Genomic DNA, 19,558 nt, shown 5'->3' with positions numbered 1-19,558 from the left:
TTAACGCCGCTTTTAACAGTATTTCAGCTATATCGCGGCGTGTCAGCTTAATGTGGGAGGAAAGCCCGAAGTGATGCAGGTCTCAGGCGTTTACCACTTCGGTGAAACCCACGAGCACTGGTATGGTGCTGACAAACCTAGAAACATAATCGGGGCGAACCGGGATTCGAACCCACAATCATAGGTTTCCGGCGTGCCCAAGGGACGCAACTCTACACAGCTAAACGCGGCGTCCAACCTGTATGTAGCTGATCTGTGCATTTATCCCTCATCCCGACATGTGTATAACTTAATACCCGTCTAGTCATAGAGCGTCCGCCCGGAGAGCGGAAGGTCCGGGGTTCGATCCCCGGCCGCGTCATACCAAAAGACGTTAAAAGATGGTACTTGTTGTTACCCTGTCTGGTGCTCGGCATTCAGGGGCTAAAACAAGGACTGGTCGGCTCAGAGTCAGTATACTGTGTCTGAGTGGGGTATTCATGTTAAACTGCGGCATGGTATCTCAGTGGGCTGGAACTATAAATCAGTCCGGACCAGTACAAGCAGCCACACACACACACACACGTGCATGCACGTCGCTATATGAGTGCAATAATCTTGAACGCAACGTTAAACCCCATTTCACCTCACCTTAATACCCCACTGCAGTGTGTAATATAGTCATTCATCACTCATGTGTACACATTTTGTACCAGGGACACTACATATATTTAGGGGGCGATCGGGTAGCCTAGTGGTTAAAGCGTTCGCTCGTCACGCCGAAGACCCGGGTTCGATTCCCGACATGGGTACAATATGTGAAGCCCATTTCTGGTGTCCCCCGCCGTGATATTGCTGGAATATTGCTAAAAGCGGTGTAAAACCATACTAACTCACGCACAAAAATGTAGTGACCGACCCGTGTACATATCACTTAACGTTCGCTTAAAGAAGCCTGTTGCAATGGCCTTTTGGATGAAACTAACTGAATATCCGGACACTGCAGTATTTGTTGCCAGTGTCTACGTATCACTGGATACATGCACTGTTGGAGAGTTTAATATTGGTTCAATTAGGAACACGCCCCCCTCTCTCTCCCATCCTCCCTCCGTCACTCACTACCCCTCCTAATTTATGCACTGGCTGCACTAGACTACACTAATGCGCGTCCCCCCATCTCCCCCTACCCCCACCCTCCTACCAACCACCCCTATCTGCCCTCCCCGTGCACTGGCTTCCCTCCATGCTTCACGACCTTCAAGTACATCCAGCCTCCGCTCCATCAAGTACAAAGCGTGCAACTGTCTGATGCTGCGGCAGCTCGGTATCGCCCGGGACTATTTTCTGCTGATCAATAGAGCGTTGCGCGGTTACTCGGACGAACAGCCATACGGCACTCAGCTGCATCGTTCGTTCGGAAGACCGACTTTTTTTTTTATATAACTGCTGCCGCTTGAACTTCCTCAACCGATTTTCCATCCTCTTCCTGTTAATGCTTCTACTGCTGCGGTACCGACAACACCGTAACTACTACTACTACTACTATTACTACTACTACTACTGCTACTACTACTACTACTACTACTGCTACTACTACTGCTATTACTACTACAACTACTTCTACCACCACTACGACTACGCCTACGACTACTACTACTACGACTACGACTACGACTACGACTACTACTACTACTACTACGTCTACGACAACGACTACGGCTTCTATTACTACTACTTCACCCACCACTACTGCAGTAAGCATCAGCCTGGAGCGCGAAATTTCGATGGTTCAATCCCCGATCGCGTCAATTTTGGTATTTCCTGAATATTCTCCCAATTCCCACGCCCATTATCTATACCCTTTCTTTCATTGCAGATTGCCATATCTCGCCCACTTTTGGATGCGATCGTTCGGCAATTGCGTTTATCTGCGTTGCTCAGTTACATATAAAGGGAACAACACACTACCCTCTTAAAACTAGCGACGTCAAATTTACGACGTGGAGAGCGTATGTTCAGAAATGACGTCGTGATAGAACAGTGTTTTATAATGAAATAAACCACGCCTTGTTCTGTGCGATTTATCGCCTAGCTATCTCATGTAGGATGTTAAAAGATGGAACTTGTTGTTACCCTGGCTGCCTCTCGGCATTAAGATGATATACTATGAATGAGTTGGAGACTCCTTGTAAGGCTTCGGCAGTATCTCAGCGGGCTATCAGTATAAAACCGCACGCACGCACACACGTGCATGCACGTCGCTATAGAAGTGCAACAGACTAGAACGCGACGTTAAACCCCATTTCACCTCCAATCGCTCCTCCCGGCAATTCATCTGCTTCTGCTACTTTACTTCTAATACTACGCCAACTTTTGCGTATTCCAATTGCGTAGATTGATGCTCATGATGTCAATCACTGGATTGTCTGGTCATGACTCGAATATTTACATACCGTCGTCATATAGCTGGAATATTGCTGCGTGCCGCGTAAAAAACCCAAGCAAACAAACAACTTCTGCGACTGCCCATTCTGCTGAAGAAGCAATTTCACTTGCCACATGTGTGATATCCACAACTTATGTCATCACACTGCCAACCCCTAAAACATTAAAACTAAAACAAAAGAATGTCACGTTGGTGCAAAAAAACAGAGGACGTGACCACGTCTCGTGACGTCGTGACGTTGACGTGGTGACAGCTCAGATGAGACAGGGCACCTGCACAATAATCGTGAACGCGAAAAGATATCTGTAGAATTTGTGTATAATAATTACCCCATAATTGCCACAAAGGAATGCATTCCCTCGGGACATCTATTTATAAATGGCAATAAAGATCGCAGCCTAGACACTCCGGGTCGCTCGGTGTGAAGCAGTACATCGTATGAAGAAAAATAACTCCGTAATGATATAATACATAATATTCAAACACGTCAACGTGGCGGCAGTCATCGTGCAGCGTGTACACGCTTTTTGTTAAATAGTTCAAGGGATTACTTTTTCTCGTCGTCAGTTAACGTCTCCGTTGCCAAAGCTGAGAAACTTGACACGTAAACGCACCGACTTGTCAGAATGACAGGAATAGATGTTACAGTATGTCTTTGACTTTGATTTGTTCCAACACCAAAATAACCTTCACCTTACGGGAAGGACTGGACATGCTTAGCCAATTGAAGAACACCTGGTGTCATTCAGTGTTGATGTGTGACAGTATTTGAAATGTCTTCTTAAACCAAGAGGGTTGGCTTCGTGTTACAAGAATTCTTATAACTATCGTGATCACCAACACGATCCATACTTGCACTTATTAACACATGAACATATAAAATGGGTTGCTTTGGCAGATATAAAAAACATGCTCATCATAATTTCAAACATTAGCGACCCGTGAAGATCCGGGATAGAATACATGTAGGTCTTCAGCAAACCATGCTTGCCGTAAAAAGGCGACTATGCTTGTCGTAAGAGGCGACTAACGGTGTCGGGTGGTCAGGCTCGCTGACTTGGTTGATGAATGTCATCGATCCCAGTTGCGTGGATCGATGCTCATGATATCAATCACTGGATAGTCTGGTCCAGACTCAAATATTTTAATAATATTACAGCGTACATGTCAGCGTGGGCGCAAAGTGGTCTGGTCCTAGACATGAATGTCCTGCATTGTGTTGACGAATCAAGAATTATAACCAGGACGAATCTGGGATTCGAAACCAAGATCATCGGATTCTGGTCCGTCTAAGGAACGCAACTCTGCACAGTGCCATGCAGCACCATGTCTCCCGTGTTACAAGGCGAGGTGTGGTGAAATAGGGTTTAACGTAGCGTTCAAGACCATTGCTCTTATATAGCGACGTGCATGTCAGTGTGTGTGTGTGTGTGCGTGCGTGCGTGCGTGCGTGCGTGCGTGCGTGCGTGCGTGCGTGCGTGCATGTGTGTGTGTGTGTGTGTGTGTGTTTGTACTGGATTAATGCTTTATAGGGCCAGCCCACTGAAATTACCATGCCGCCGTTTGACATGAATACCCAACTGAGACACAGTATACTGTCCTTGCTTTAGCTTCTTGTGTCGAGCGCCAGGTAGGGTAACAACAAGTACCATCTTATAATGTGTTTAGGTGAACCCACGACCTTCCGCTCTCCACAGAGGAGGTCGTATTTCAGGGATGGTCGCGAGAAGACAACGGTTATATATACTTCTGTAATACTTATACTGAACATAATGATTATATACCCAGACATGCTTATATCGGAGATGCAAATATGCATATGTTAATGGTAATGATGATGATTGTATTAATAATAATGGTTGTGTACATGTAGTTGTGTGTATCAGTGATATTGGTTATATACACCAGAGTGCATGTATTGGCTGTAAAAGTTGTTTACATCAGGAGGTTTATTTCGATGATGTTGGGTGTGAATAATTAGATGCCTATTAACGTTAGAGCACAGCAGGGTGACACGTATCTGTGATATTTATAACTTGATAAAGTTCCTGTGTTTTATCGTCTACTCGGTTTCCTGTATCCCGCCATTACGTCTTCATCAGTGTCGGGTCATGTTGGCTCCCACTGTCAGTCTAACCCAGACTCACACTTACAGCACTGTATAGCTTCACACTTACAGCTCTGTATAGCTTCACACTTACAACACTGTATAGCTTCACACTTACAACACTGTATAGCTTCACACTTACAACACTGTATAGCTTCACACTTACAACACTGTATAGCTTCACACTTACAACACTGTATAGCTTCACACTTACAACACTGTATAGCATCACACTTACAGCTCTGTATAGCTTCACACTTACAACACTGTATAGCTTCACACTTACAACACTGTATAGCTTCACACTTACAACACTGTATAGCATCACACTTACAACACTGTATAGCTTCACACTTACAGCACTGTATAGCTTCACGCTTAAAACACTGTATAGCATCACACTTACAGCTCTGTATAGCTTCACACTTACAACACTGTATAGCTTCACACTTACAACACTGTATAGCTTCACACTTACAACACTGTATAGCATCACACTTACAACACTGTATAGCTTCACACTTACAACACTGTATAGCATCACACTTACAGCTCTGTATAGCTTCACACTTACAACACTGTATAGCTTCACACTTACAACACTGTATAGCTTCACACTTACAACACTGTATAGCATCACACTTACAACACTGTATAGCTTCACACTTACAGCACTGTATAGCTTCACGCTTAAAACACTGTATAGCATCACACTTACAGCACTGTATAGCTTCACACTTACAACACTGTATAGCTTCACACTTACAACACTGTATAGCTTCACACTTACAACACTGTATAGCTTCACACTTACAACACTGTATAGCTTCACACTTACAACACTGTATAGTTTCACACTTACAACACTGTATAGGTTCACACTTACAACACTGTATAGCTTCACACTTACAACACTGTATAGCTTCACACTTACAACACTGTATAGCTTCACACTTACAACACTGTATAGCATCACACTTACAACACTGTATAGCTTCACACTTACAACACTGTATAGCATCACACTTACAACACTGTACAGCTTGACGCTTACAACACTGTATAGCTTCACACTTACAACACTGTATAGCTTCACACTTACAACACTGTATAGCTTCACACTTACAACACTGTATAGCTTCACACTTACAACACTGTATAGCTTCACACTTACAACACTGTATAGCTTCACACTTACAACACTGTATAGCTTCACACTTACAACACTAATTGGGCACATCCTCTCAAGTGAGTGAGTTTGGTTTCCGCCCATTCAGCAATATGCCAATAGCATCAGGTGGGGGACGCCAAGAATGGATGACACACTGTAGCCAATAGGGAATCGAGCCTGGGACATTGGGGGCCGTCAAAGGGTTGAACGATGCAGTCACAGCTGGAAGATAGTAATCAAATAAGCAATGATCTTCACTACGGGTACGATGAAACACAATCAGCCACTCCCCTTTGCTTTTAGCAGTATTCCAGCAGCGGGGGACGTCGGAAATGGGCGTCACACATTGTACCCATGTCGGGAACCGAACCAGGGTATCCGACTTGACGAGCGAACGCTCTAACCACTAGGCTACCCGACCGCCCCTAATAATACTGTAACTAAGTCATTTGGTGTAATGTTTTCAACAAACTGCAATTCATGGACAGATTTCGGTTGACAAAAGGAACGATTTATTTCTATTCACTTTTAACGTTTTAGCTTTGACAGGCTTGGTGACCCGGAACTATAACGGGATAATAAAAATATAAGATACAACTGATAGTTTTGAAATATTTCTGCAATTTCCATGAGGATATTGAGAGGGCATCCCGACCTTGGGCACTGCTCGGTGCTTATATCTGCGGAACGTATCTACCACGTGTCCAAAACATGCACCCGCTCTGTCATTATCTGTGTTATCTTCTTGGTGGTGGTGAAATCAGGATAGGTCACTTAGTAAATATCGAAATACGAATATTTGTGTAAGACAAGATGACCCACGAGAATGACAAACAAAACATGCACCTCAGGTATTTACCACATAGCCACATGTGTACATATAGATATCACACAGCACACATATATGCAGACATCACCCACTACACGTGTGTACATATAGATATCACACAGCACACATGTATACAGATATCACACACTACACGTGTGTACAGACATTACACACTACACGTGTATACAGACATCACCAACTACACGTGTGTACATATTGATATCACACAGCACACATATATACAGACATCACACACTACACTTGTGTACAGACATTACCCACTACATCACCCACTACACGTGTATACAGACATCACCCACTACACGTGTATACAGACATCACCCACTACATCACCCACTACACGTGTATACAGACATCACCCACTACACGTGTATATAGACATCACCCACTACACGTGTATACAGATATCACCCACTACACGTGTATACATACATCACCCACTACACGTGTATATATACATCACCCACTACACGTGTATACAGACATCACCCACTACACGTGTATATAGACATCACCCACTACACGTGTATACAGACATCACCCACTACACGTGTATACATACATCACACACTACACGTGTATACATATATCACCCACTACACGTGTATACATACATCACCCACTACACGTGTATATATACATCACCCACTACACGTGTATACAGACATCACACACTACACGTGTATACAGATATCACACAGCACACATATATACAGAGATCACCCACTACACGTGTATACAGACATCACCCACTACACGTGTATACAGACATCACCCACTACACGTGTATACAGACATCACCCACTACACGTGTATACAGACATCACCCATTACACGTGTATACAGACATCACCCACTACACGTGTATACAGACATCACCCACTACACGTGTATACAGACATCACCCACTACACGTGTATACAGACATCACCCACTACACGTGTATACAGACATCACCCACTACACGTGTATACAGACATCACCCACTACACGTGTATACAGACATCACCCACTACACGTGTATATATACATCACCCACTACACGTGTATACAGACATCACCCATTACACGTGTATACAGATATCACACAGCACACATATATACAGAGATCACCCACTACACGTGTATACAGACATCACACACTACACGTGTATACAGACATCACCCACTACACGTGTATACAGACATCACCCACTACACGTGTATACAGACATCACCCACTACACGTGTATACAGACATCACCCACTACACGTGTATACAGACATCACCCACTACACGTGTATACAGACATCACCCACTACACGTGTATATAGACATCACCCACTACACGTGTATACAGACATCACCCACTACACGTGTATACATACATCACACACTACACGTGTATACATATATCACCCACTACACGTGTATACATACATCACCCACTACACGTGTATATATACATCACCCACTACACGTGTATACAGACATCACCCACTACACGTGTATACAGATATCACACAGCACACATATATACAGATATCACCCACTACACGTGTATACAGACATCACCCACTACACGTGTATACAGACATCACACACTACACGTGTATACAGACATCACACACTACACGTGTATACAGACATCACCCACTACACGTGTATACAGACATCACCCACTACACGTGTATACAGACATCACCCACTACACGTGTATACAGACATCACCCACTACACGTGTATACATACATCACACACTACACGTGTATACATATATCACCCACTACACGTGTATACATACATCACCCACTACACGTGTATATATACATCACCCACTACACGTGTATACAGACATCACCCACTACACGTGTATACAGATATCACACAGCACACATATATACAGAGATCACCCACTACACGTGTATACAGACATCACCCACTACACGTGTATACAGACATCACCCACTACACGTGTATACAGACATCACCCACTACACGTGTATACAGACATCACCTACTACACGTGTATACAGACATCACCCACTACACGTGTATACAGACATCACCCACTACACGTGTATACAGACATCACCCACTACACGTGTATACAGACATCACCCACTACACGTGTATACAGACATCACCCACTACACGTGTATACAGACATCACCCACTACACGTGTATATAGATATCACACAGCACACATATATACAGACATCACCCACTACACGTGTATATAGATATCACACAGCACCCATATATACAGATATCACGCACTACATCACCCACTACACGTGTATATAGATATCACACAGCACCCATATATACAGACATCACCCACTACACGTGTATACAGACATCACCCACTACACGTGTATACAGACATCACCCACTACACGTGTATACAGATATCACACAGCACACATATATACAGAGATCACCCACTACACGTGTATACAGACATCACACACTACACGTGTATACAGACATCACCCACTACACGTGTATACAGACATCACTCACTACACGTGTATACAGACATCACCCACTACACGTGTATACAGACATCACCCACTACACGTGTATACAGACATCATCCACTACACGTGTATACAGACATCACCCACTACACGTGTATACAGACATCACCCACTACACGTGTATATAGACATCACACACTACACGTGTATACAGACATCACCCATTACACGTGTATATAGACATCACCCACTACACGTGTATACAGACATCACCAACTACACGTGTATATAGACATCACCCACTACACGTGTATACAGACATCACCCACTACACGTGTATACAGACATCACCCACTACACGTGTATATAGACATCACCCATTACACGTGTATACAGACATCAACCACTACACGTGTATACAGACATCACCCACTACACGTGTATACAGACATCACCCACTACACGTGTATACAGACATCACCCACTACACGTGTATACAGACATTACATACTACACGTGTATACATATATCACCCACTACACGTGTATACAGACATCACCCACTACACGTGTATATAGACATCACACACTACACGTGTATACAGACATCACCCACTACACGTGTATACAGACATCACCCACTACACGTGTATACAGACATCACCCACTACATCACCCACTACACGTGTATACAGACATCACACACTACACGTGTTTACGGAAAATTGCTTTCAGTTGATTAGTCATGAGACTGTACTTTGGGATATTAGGAGATTAAACTATTCTCTCCCATATATATTTGAGGTGTTCAAAGTTAGTTAGAGCAAGTTGCAGTGTAACGTCGTATAGAAACTCAGAATTAAAGGTAAGGGGCCCAACTGCTGTTTATGCGGTCTATGTATATTTGTAATAGTTTGGTCACTCTTGTAAGAATCAACATGGTGATAAACCAAAAGCCATTCCAGTAAAGACCCTATCTGGTGTGGGCACTACTGGTCTGGTTGGTACTAGACTAACATCTAGTCTCTGAAATGAACATATCGTACATAAAAAAAAAGTTGTTCAGTTATATTAATAAAAATATAATAAAAAGGAGCCCAGTGACTCTCTTCATTTTCAGATACTGCAGTGATCTGGACTTGCCAAACATTATAGACTTGCATGGGCTGTATTTGATATATATTTGTATCAGGGTCTGTAAGACAGACTAGGTTGGTACCTGCAGCTCAGTCGTCAGGGACGATGTTACAATGTCTTTATCACCTCACAGATGGAGATTGTACGACCGCTTCCATCAGAAATGACTTTACGCTGAAGAAGGTTTGGTTGACCATTTTAGCGAACACCTGGTGTCATCACTGATTTTAAGAGATTCATTTATATAATTTTCACCACCAATTTGCCTCTTACAGCCAATGGATCATGTTGCTTTGCATAAGCGAGACTGGTCATTCTCTGGCCTTGTCCTTTTATATTTGGTGAAATGCTGCTTCCACCTTTACACATAGTTTCTTTTTGTTTTGTTTTTTAACGCCGCACTCAGCAATATTCCAGCTGTATGACGAAGGTCTGTAAATAATCGAGACCAGACAATCCAGGGATTGACATCATGAGCATCGATCCAAGCAGTTGGAATACGATGACATGCATCAACCAGGTCAGCGAGCCTGACCAACCGATCCCGATAGTCGCCTCTTACGGCAAGCACAGTCGCCTTATACAAGCATCAGTTGCTGAAGACCTGATCTACCACTTTTACACAAAGTCATCTTATCTAACGAGTGATGTTTATGTTAAAGAACAAAATTATATGCCATAGTTAAATGTAATAATTCTGGGTTTCTAGTGGCATGAGGCACCATACATGGGAATCTTCATTTAAAGACAGAGGTTAAAGTACTCTCCACAAGGCATACAACGAACGCTGCTTTTCGAAATTCATTTCCTCATGCACTGCCCCAGTTGCTCTAATGCTAGACGGTCCCTGATACAACTAGGTTAGTCTGTCATACACACCCTGATGCAAATATAGCCAATACAGCCCATGCAAGTCTATTATGTTTGGCAAGTCTAGATTACTGCAGTAATGAAGAGAGTCTCTGGGCTCCTATTTATTATATTTTTATTCAGATAATTGAACAATTGTTTTTTCTGTAAGATATGTTCTTTTCAGAGACTAGATGTTAGTCTAACAACTAGGTTTAAAATAAAAATGCCATTACTTCAAAGCGGTTAAGTTTAAACCTGTTTAACGTTATACAAATGAGAAACATAACTATACATAAATATAATAAAGATTGACAATTATACATTATGACGATGATAATAATGTTATTAATTCATATGAATAATGTATCGTGATGATACTTGAGTCGAGTGTCTTTCAATGACATTTCAGAAGCAGTAAAATGGTCAATGTTTCGAAACCTGCTATACGCTAGATGTGCTGTTATTGATGTGTGATTTGGCAGAGTCTAAACTAAGTGTTGAGGCTGTGGTAGTAGCCATCTACATAAATAACTCGTACATTAGCCCAATATCTACTTAAAGATCAAGTACATTTGCTTCAATATCCACATAAACAGCGCGTACGTTTGCGCCAATATCTACATAAACACCACGTCTATTAGGACAATATCGACATAAACATCACGTACATTAGCTCATTATCTACAGAAACATCACGAATATGAGCTCCATATCTATACAAACACCTTGTACATTAGCCTCAATATCAACATAAACACCTCGTACATTAGCCAAGAGACCATATAATATAATCTATTACATGGTCTCTGATTAGCCTCAATATCACACAAACACCTCGTACATTAGCCTCAATATCTACATAAACATCACGTATTTTAAGAAAATATCGGCATAAACATCACGTTCATTAGCCTCAATATCTACTTTAACATCGCGTATTTTAGGAGAATATCTACATACATATAACATTCATTAGCCCCAATATTTACACAAACATCGCGTGTATGAGGACAATATCTACATATATGAATCATAATGTCTTGTCTTTTAAAATTGCATCTGTCCCGTAATGGAACGTTTCTGCAATAAATATTATCTTATCTTATCTATCTTATCTTATCTACATACACATACACATGATGCACATTAGCCAAATATCTCCATAGACACATCGTACATTTGCCTTAATGTCGACATAAACAAAATATCGAGTGCTCCACGTCTTGCGTACTGATATCATCACTGGTGATATTGTTCGTATTACTAAACTAACATTTAGTCTCTGAAATCTTATTTTACACAATATCCTTCTTGACTCTAAAAATAAAAAAGAATTCCCTATGCTGATTTCAGAAATAGAACAGGAACAGCGTCAGATTGAGCTGGCTAGACTTCCTTTTGTATGCATTTCTAGTTGTTGTTTTTTTTCATAAAATAAATATGTTCCACGGTCATGGTGCAGGACTAGTTAGGTACATGCGTAGGAACAAAAAACATTAGGAGCACGCGTACTAACACAAAACATTAGGAGCATGCGTACTAACACAAAACATTAGGAACACGCGTACTAACACAAAACATTAGGAGCATGCGTACTAACACAAAACATTAGGAACACGCGTACTAACACAAAACATTAGGAACACGCGTACTAACACAAAACATTGCAACCGCCCGGGCGTTCTGAACAAAGCCGAGTATTTCGTCGCACATTATTTGACAAAAGAATGTGGCACCTTTTCCTTTCCTGCCTGGTAGTTGGCCAAACAGGTATCTGTAGCCCCGGGGTCGTGAACTTTAATTCTAAAAGTAGCCTCGACTCCAGAAGCCTAACCTGGACTGAAAGCGGTCAGTGGGTCACACAAATCGGACACTGAGATGAGCTGACCATGAACTGACCGGAGGAAGTGTAAACAAACGCGGGATCACCTCTCCTCGTCTTGGTCGTGGTGGCGATGGCGGTTTTTGTGATGAATGTGACAATCATGCCCCCGTGTCCTCGTTGTTCGAAATCTGAAACCGCTCCTAGATTGCCTCGATGGAAAATGATCTCACTCCATGCATACTTGCATCAAAACCATGTTTAGATAAGAAAACATAAGATATATTTATTAAAGAAACATTTCATTGCGGAACAGAGGCAATTTTGTGGACATTAACATAAATCAATTGACATAAACATACATGTAACTTTTAGGAAGTATTTACAATACGAAAGAAAGAAATATATGTACATACATACACATACATAATTTTATATATATGTATCCATCTATTTTTATCTATATATCTATATATCACTATATATCTTGTTCGATAGTTTGGCACATTACTGTCTGAACTTGAAAACATGTTGACAGATATTATTTATGGTGTTGAAGTCATTATTTGCTAAAATATATAAGAATAAATCATTTTCGTCATTTTGCCGAATTGTTTTCTCTTCTTGCACTTTATAGAAAGAAAATGTTATAACATATCTTCAATAAATCAAGAACTGTCCCCGCAGTATGAGATACAATGAGATAATATTTATTGTAGGAAACATTCCATTGCTGAATTATATGAGTTTGATGTTGATTGCGTGCGTGCGTGCGTGCGTGTGTGCGCGTATGAGTAAAGCACTCACTCACTCACTCACTCACTCAATCACTCTACACTAAAACCATTCACCCACTGTTGACTGTTTCATTTGAACAGACCATCACCAATAGCGACGTAGCCTTGACCTGTCCACACGTTTATCCCTCGGCCAGCTGGCGACGATTTTCCGATATTGCAATGGTATTTTACAGGCACATCATTCAATATTGAACAAATCATATATTCTTAAAACTACAAACACCTGGTTTCGGGGGGACACCGCTCTGAGTATACACGGTATATTAACTTAGAATTGGCTTTTTACGGTGACCGTTCAAGCTTTTAAACAGCACAAATACTGGGTGTAACCTGGGAGATTCAGTCCCTGTGGTTAATTGCAAAGCAATCCTAAAAGGAATTCAAACACAACTTACTTCCGGACAATTTAGAGCATTGGAGTTGTAAAGGAGGAAGATTCCTCACCAGATAAAGCTAATAGGATTGGTGATTATGGCGACACCGCAAAACGTCGGCGTGTTAGGAGGGAAACAGCTGACCACGCTTCTCCGCAACGCTGCAAATGTGGAGAAACGACAGCACAAACCATGAACTATAGCTAGGCTACATGTGTCGCCAACAGGCTGGTCAGGTATTTGAGTTAAATTGGCTGGTTGTATACCACGAGACGGAAGGGGGTTAATCTCCAGATGTGTGTGTGGTGTGTGTGCACGTGTGTATGTGTATAAGATAAGATAAGATAAGATAAGATAATATTTATTGCAGAAACGTTTCATTACGGGACAGATGCAATTTTAAAAGACAAGACATTATGATTCATATATACATATATACAGACATACATAATTTACATTTCTGTAGACACATACAAAAACAAAACAATCAATGTTACATATTTGATGATATTATTATACATAAAATGTCAACGGTTGATTATGAAGGGGTATTTATTGTTTGACATGGTAGATATGGAAACAAATGCAGTTGATATTGACTGCTTCATTATTTGACAGGATGTAGTGAAATAATTTGTCTTCATGACTGTGGACATTTACATTAACATTTTATCTGGATAATTTTCCAAAGAGTATATTGCTTTCTTGAGTGTGTTTAATACAGTGAAGTATGTAGTGTTTTTCGTCATCAATGGTTGAATATGTGTGGTTTGTGTGCGCGTGTGTATGTGCATATGCGTGCGTGTGTGGGTGTTGAGAGTGAGTGAATATGGTTTTACGCCGCTTTTAGCAATATTCCAGCGGGGGACACCAGAAATGGGCTTCACACATTGTACCCATGTCGGGAATCGAATCCGGGTCTTCGGCGTGACGAGCGAACGCTTTAACCACTAGGCTACCCGACCGCCCCGGGTGTCGATCGAGAGAGCTGAAGGAGCGGGGAGAAGGAGACGAGTATTGTCACGTGTGTTATGTTTGTTTGTTTGTTTGTTGTTTAACGCCGCACTTAGCAATATTCCAGCTATATGACGGCGGTCTGTAAAATAATCGAGTCTGGGCCAGACAATCCAGTGATTGACATCATGAGCATCGATCCACGCAATTGGGATCGATGACATGTATCAACCAAGTCAGCGAGCCTGACCACCCGATCCCGTTAGTCACCTTTTTACGACAAGCATAGTCACCTTTTACGGCAAGCATGGGTTGATGAAGACCTATTCTACCCCGGAATCTTCACGGGTTGACGTGTGTTATGACGTGTATGATGACGTGTATGGTGTATTGTGACGTGTGTGGTGACGTGTTTGGTGAGAGGTCTATGAAGCCTGCACATCCAGCCGTACTAGGCTTACGAGGCACAATGACATTATATACACTAATAAAACATTACAACATGTATAGGTCACAATGCGCATATTTGAAAATAAAATAAACAGTAATTTGTCCTCGCAAATGCTGAGAGAAGTTACGGCCGCTCCCCCACACGCAAAGTGCAGGACTGTCGCCAGGCAGTGCTTGGTCTTTTACACGTATAACTAGGTGCGTTCCATGTTAAAACTTTGAGTGACCTGAATCACCCTAGATTACCACATGTCTGGCAACCAGGGTTGATTAGATTCAACCTGAGTTAACCTGTGTTAATCAAAGATAACTTATGGCAGTGCCTGATTTAAAACTCACAAAATAACCCTTAGATGCAATATATATTACAATACAATTGTCTGCCAGGAGAAGGAGAAACAACAGCAATGGGTGGTGCCATGAGACCTCGTGCTCGTGTTGACAGAGACCGAGATGCAAGGATCGAGAGACTGAAGCAGCAGCTTGCTACTGGCAGAAGATCAGTGATCCAGTTTCTGAATGCAGTTGGACATTTCATCAAATTACAGTAATTTTGCTAGTAATGATGTAGTGCTAATGTTATAAAACACGAAGATGATGGATATAAATGTACAGTGCTATGATAATACATGTGTATTTATGATATTTGATGTTGGGAAAACATTTGAGTTGTGAAGATGATCTCATATACGAAATGAAATTACAGTATCAAAAGTCATTTACATTCTTTGTTATCTTGTTGGAAGAGTTCATTTTACTTAAGGGATAAGGGTACAAGTGTGATGTGCACTCATCCATAACTTTGTTTTGATAGTAGTGTAGGCGATATGGATGAGGACAGGCCATGTGTATTGCTATAGCACACAACTATTGGAGGTTAACAAGTGCTGCATTACTCGACAAAGCTGTCATTGTACCTTTCCTGTTTAACGCTTATGAAACTGCAAAAAAGTTAAAAACAACGCTCATAACATCAAACCGTAAAATCAAAGGTTGTGAAGTGTTTATATCAACAATCGAAAGTAAATTACCCTCAGAAAGCACGTATACTACCAATACCTAAATATTTATATGCATTAAAATGCTTTAATTCGTGACCGAATCAATAATGAAACTAAGTGTCTTGACCGATGACGTCACTAACCAGAGTACCGTTCCCCAGGGGTTAAGCAGGTATGGGCAACTGAGGACAACCCGAGTATGACGTAAATCAGTTAAGATGAACCAGCATTGGTCATAAAAGGTTGAATTTGGTTAAACAGTAAACTACGTTTATAACGAACACGCTTATAACGAATTGACGGATATAACGAACATATTTTTTTCCCGGTCACTCGCTGTATATATGTTGTATATATGCCTATAACGAACTACGGTTATATAGAACTAATATCAGTGGTCCCTTTGAGTTCTTTATGACCGTAGTTTACTGTAATATCAGTGGTCCCTTTGAGTTCGTTATAACCGTAGTTTACTGTAATATTAGTGGTCCCTTTGAGTTCGTTATAACCGTAGTTTACTGTAATATCAGTGGTCCCTTTGAGTTCGTTATAACCGTAGTTTACTGTAATATCAGTGGTCCCTTTGAGTTCGTTATAACCGTAGTTTACTGTAATAACAGTGGTCCCTTTGAGTTCGTTATAACCGTAGTTTACTGTAATATCAGTGGTCCCTTTGAGTTCGTTATAACCGTAGTTTACTGTAAATTCAGTGGTCCCTTCGAGTTCATTATAATCGTAGTTTACTGTAATATCAGTGGTCCCTTTGAGTTCGTTATAACCGTAGTTTACTGTAATATCAGTGGTCCCTTTGAGTTCGTTATAACCGTAGTTTACTGTAATATTAGTGGTCCCTTTGAGTTCGTTATAACCGTAGTTTACTGTAATATCAGTGGTCCCTTTGAGTTCGTTATAACCGTAGTTTACTGTAATATCAGTGGTCCCTTTGAGTTCGTTATAACCGTAGTTTACTGTAATAACAGTGGTCCCTTTGAGTTCGTTATAACCGTAGTTTACTGTAATATCAGTGGTCCCTTTGAGTTCGTTATAACCGTAGTTTACTGTAATATCAGTGGTCCCTTGAGTTCGTTATAACCGTAGTTTACTGTAATATCAGTGGTCCCTTTGAGTTCGTTATAACCGTAGTTTACTGTAATATCAGTGGTCCCTTTGAGTTCGTTATGACCGTAGTTTACTGTAATATCAGTGGTCCCTTTGAGTTCGTTATAACCGTAGTTTACTGTACCTTGGTCAACACGGGTTCACCTGGGTCGTCCAGGGTTATCAAATCACAAGCTCTGATGCCTGACATGTTCTCTCAGTGAAAGATGTCTTCCATATGTGGAAGATGATTTCTAAACATGTTGTATATAACTTGTGTTGTGCATTGCTAATTATATGTGTCTTTTGTATTACATATAACGTGTCTCGTGTACTGTGTGTCCTATGTGTGAGTTAGTTTACTAAATATCAGCATGGGTTGCTGAAGACCTATTCTACCCCGGATCTTCACGGGTCAGTTTCGTATTAAGATTCATTTATATGGTCAGGACATTCTAGATATATTTTACATCTTTATATACTGTATATTTGACGCCTGACACCAAACCACGCCCTTTGTGTATGTGAGGAGAAATACACACCGGCAAATGTCTTTACATTAACAAAAGGAAGTGAGGCAACTGACGTCAAATTATTCACTTATTCAAGACAGTTTTCATAGGGTACAGTTGTTTCCTGTTGAGAAAAACATTTGTCAACCTCAATATAATAAATAATGTAGTAAATGGTAAATCAACCTCTTTTCGAAGTTTGAAACCTCTAAATTTTCGGAGTTTGAAACCTCCTTATTTGTCGGAGTTTGATACCTCCAATTTTTCTGACCTGAATATAATAAATAGTGTAAATGGTAGATCAACCTCTTTTCGATGTGATACCTCTAAATGGAAAACAGTTCGTCACAAATGAGTCTCTCTACGGGGTAGATTCCAACTGTGACACGATTGCTGACAAATTTGTTGAAAGAACCAGTCTGTCCTTCATGGAGCTCTCTGTAGTTTGTGACAATTCGAGGGCGAAGTTCCATGTTTTAACATTTGGCGAACTGATGACTCACACCAATGGGATTCAACACGCTTGTAGAGCTTATTCTTTCAATCCAATTGAACACAACATAAACAACATTTCAGTGCTTTCATTATCCCCTATATCATAACGAGGATAACAGTACACATAATGTTGTCATAGAAATTAGAGACGGACAGGTGTAACTCTAATGGACCAAGTCATGTTTTCATATCAATAAAGGATAGTGTAGGTACACATGATATATGTACATGTATATATAAATTTGAAGATTATCAACATTTCCTGGCTAAATGAACATTGTTTGGAATGTTAAAAACGACAGCAGTGGACATTAATGGTTATGATACTTTGTATGAAGGTCTTATAGACTGGTTTTAGAATGGCTCAGACGACGCAATAAATACAATCGTTGCTGTGCCTTTTGTAAATGTAATCTGTATTAACATTCAATGTTAGATTGGGATCAGGCTTGTTTCATTTACCTCATAATCGTTTCTTTGTTCCCTAAACATTCAAACGCAAATAGGTTTCTTGACACCAATTCAGAAATTATTAAACAGTTTAGTTGAGTATGCAACCTGGTATTATCAATAATATAGCAGGAGTAGAATTTTATTCATTGTTATTTTTATTCCACTACCAATACAATGTTTTCGAGAACTAAATGTAACCACAAGCTCCCGTGATGAAGCACACTGCAGGGGTCTGGTCATGGGCTCTTGGTCCTAAGCCAAACCACATGTGCTGTTGTCTATATTGAAGGGCATTAAAATAATCAGAGGGTAGAACCACGCTTCTTATGACAAGACGAGTAACATGCCCTTGTTTGTACGGTTGGTTGCACATATGTGTGCATGAAGCGCCAAGTGAGCCATGGCACAAATAGTTGGACATGCCATTCTACCTCGAGAAAGTGAGAAAATATACGTGAACTTTTTTTTAATAAGGGAAGTTTAGCGCCTACAGTGAGTGAGTATGGTTTTACGCCGCTTTTCGCAATATTCCAGCAATATCACTGCGGGGGACACCGGAAAGTTGGCTTCAGAACATTGTACCAATGTAGGGAA

Source organism: Haliotis rufescens, unplaced genomic scaffold (assembly GCF_023055435.1).
Source record: "Haliotis rufescens isolate VD_foot unplaced genomic scaffold, xgHalRufe1.0.p SCAF_16, whole genome shotgun sequence".
Taxonomy (NCBI): domain Eukaryota; kingdom Metazoa; phylum Mollusca; class Gastropoda; order Lepetellida; family Haliotidae; genus Haliotis; species Haliotis rufescens.
Note: the sequence above shows the minus strand (reverse complement) of the source record.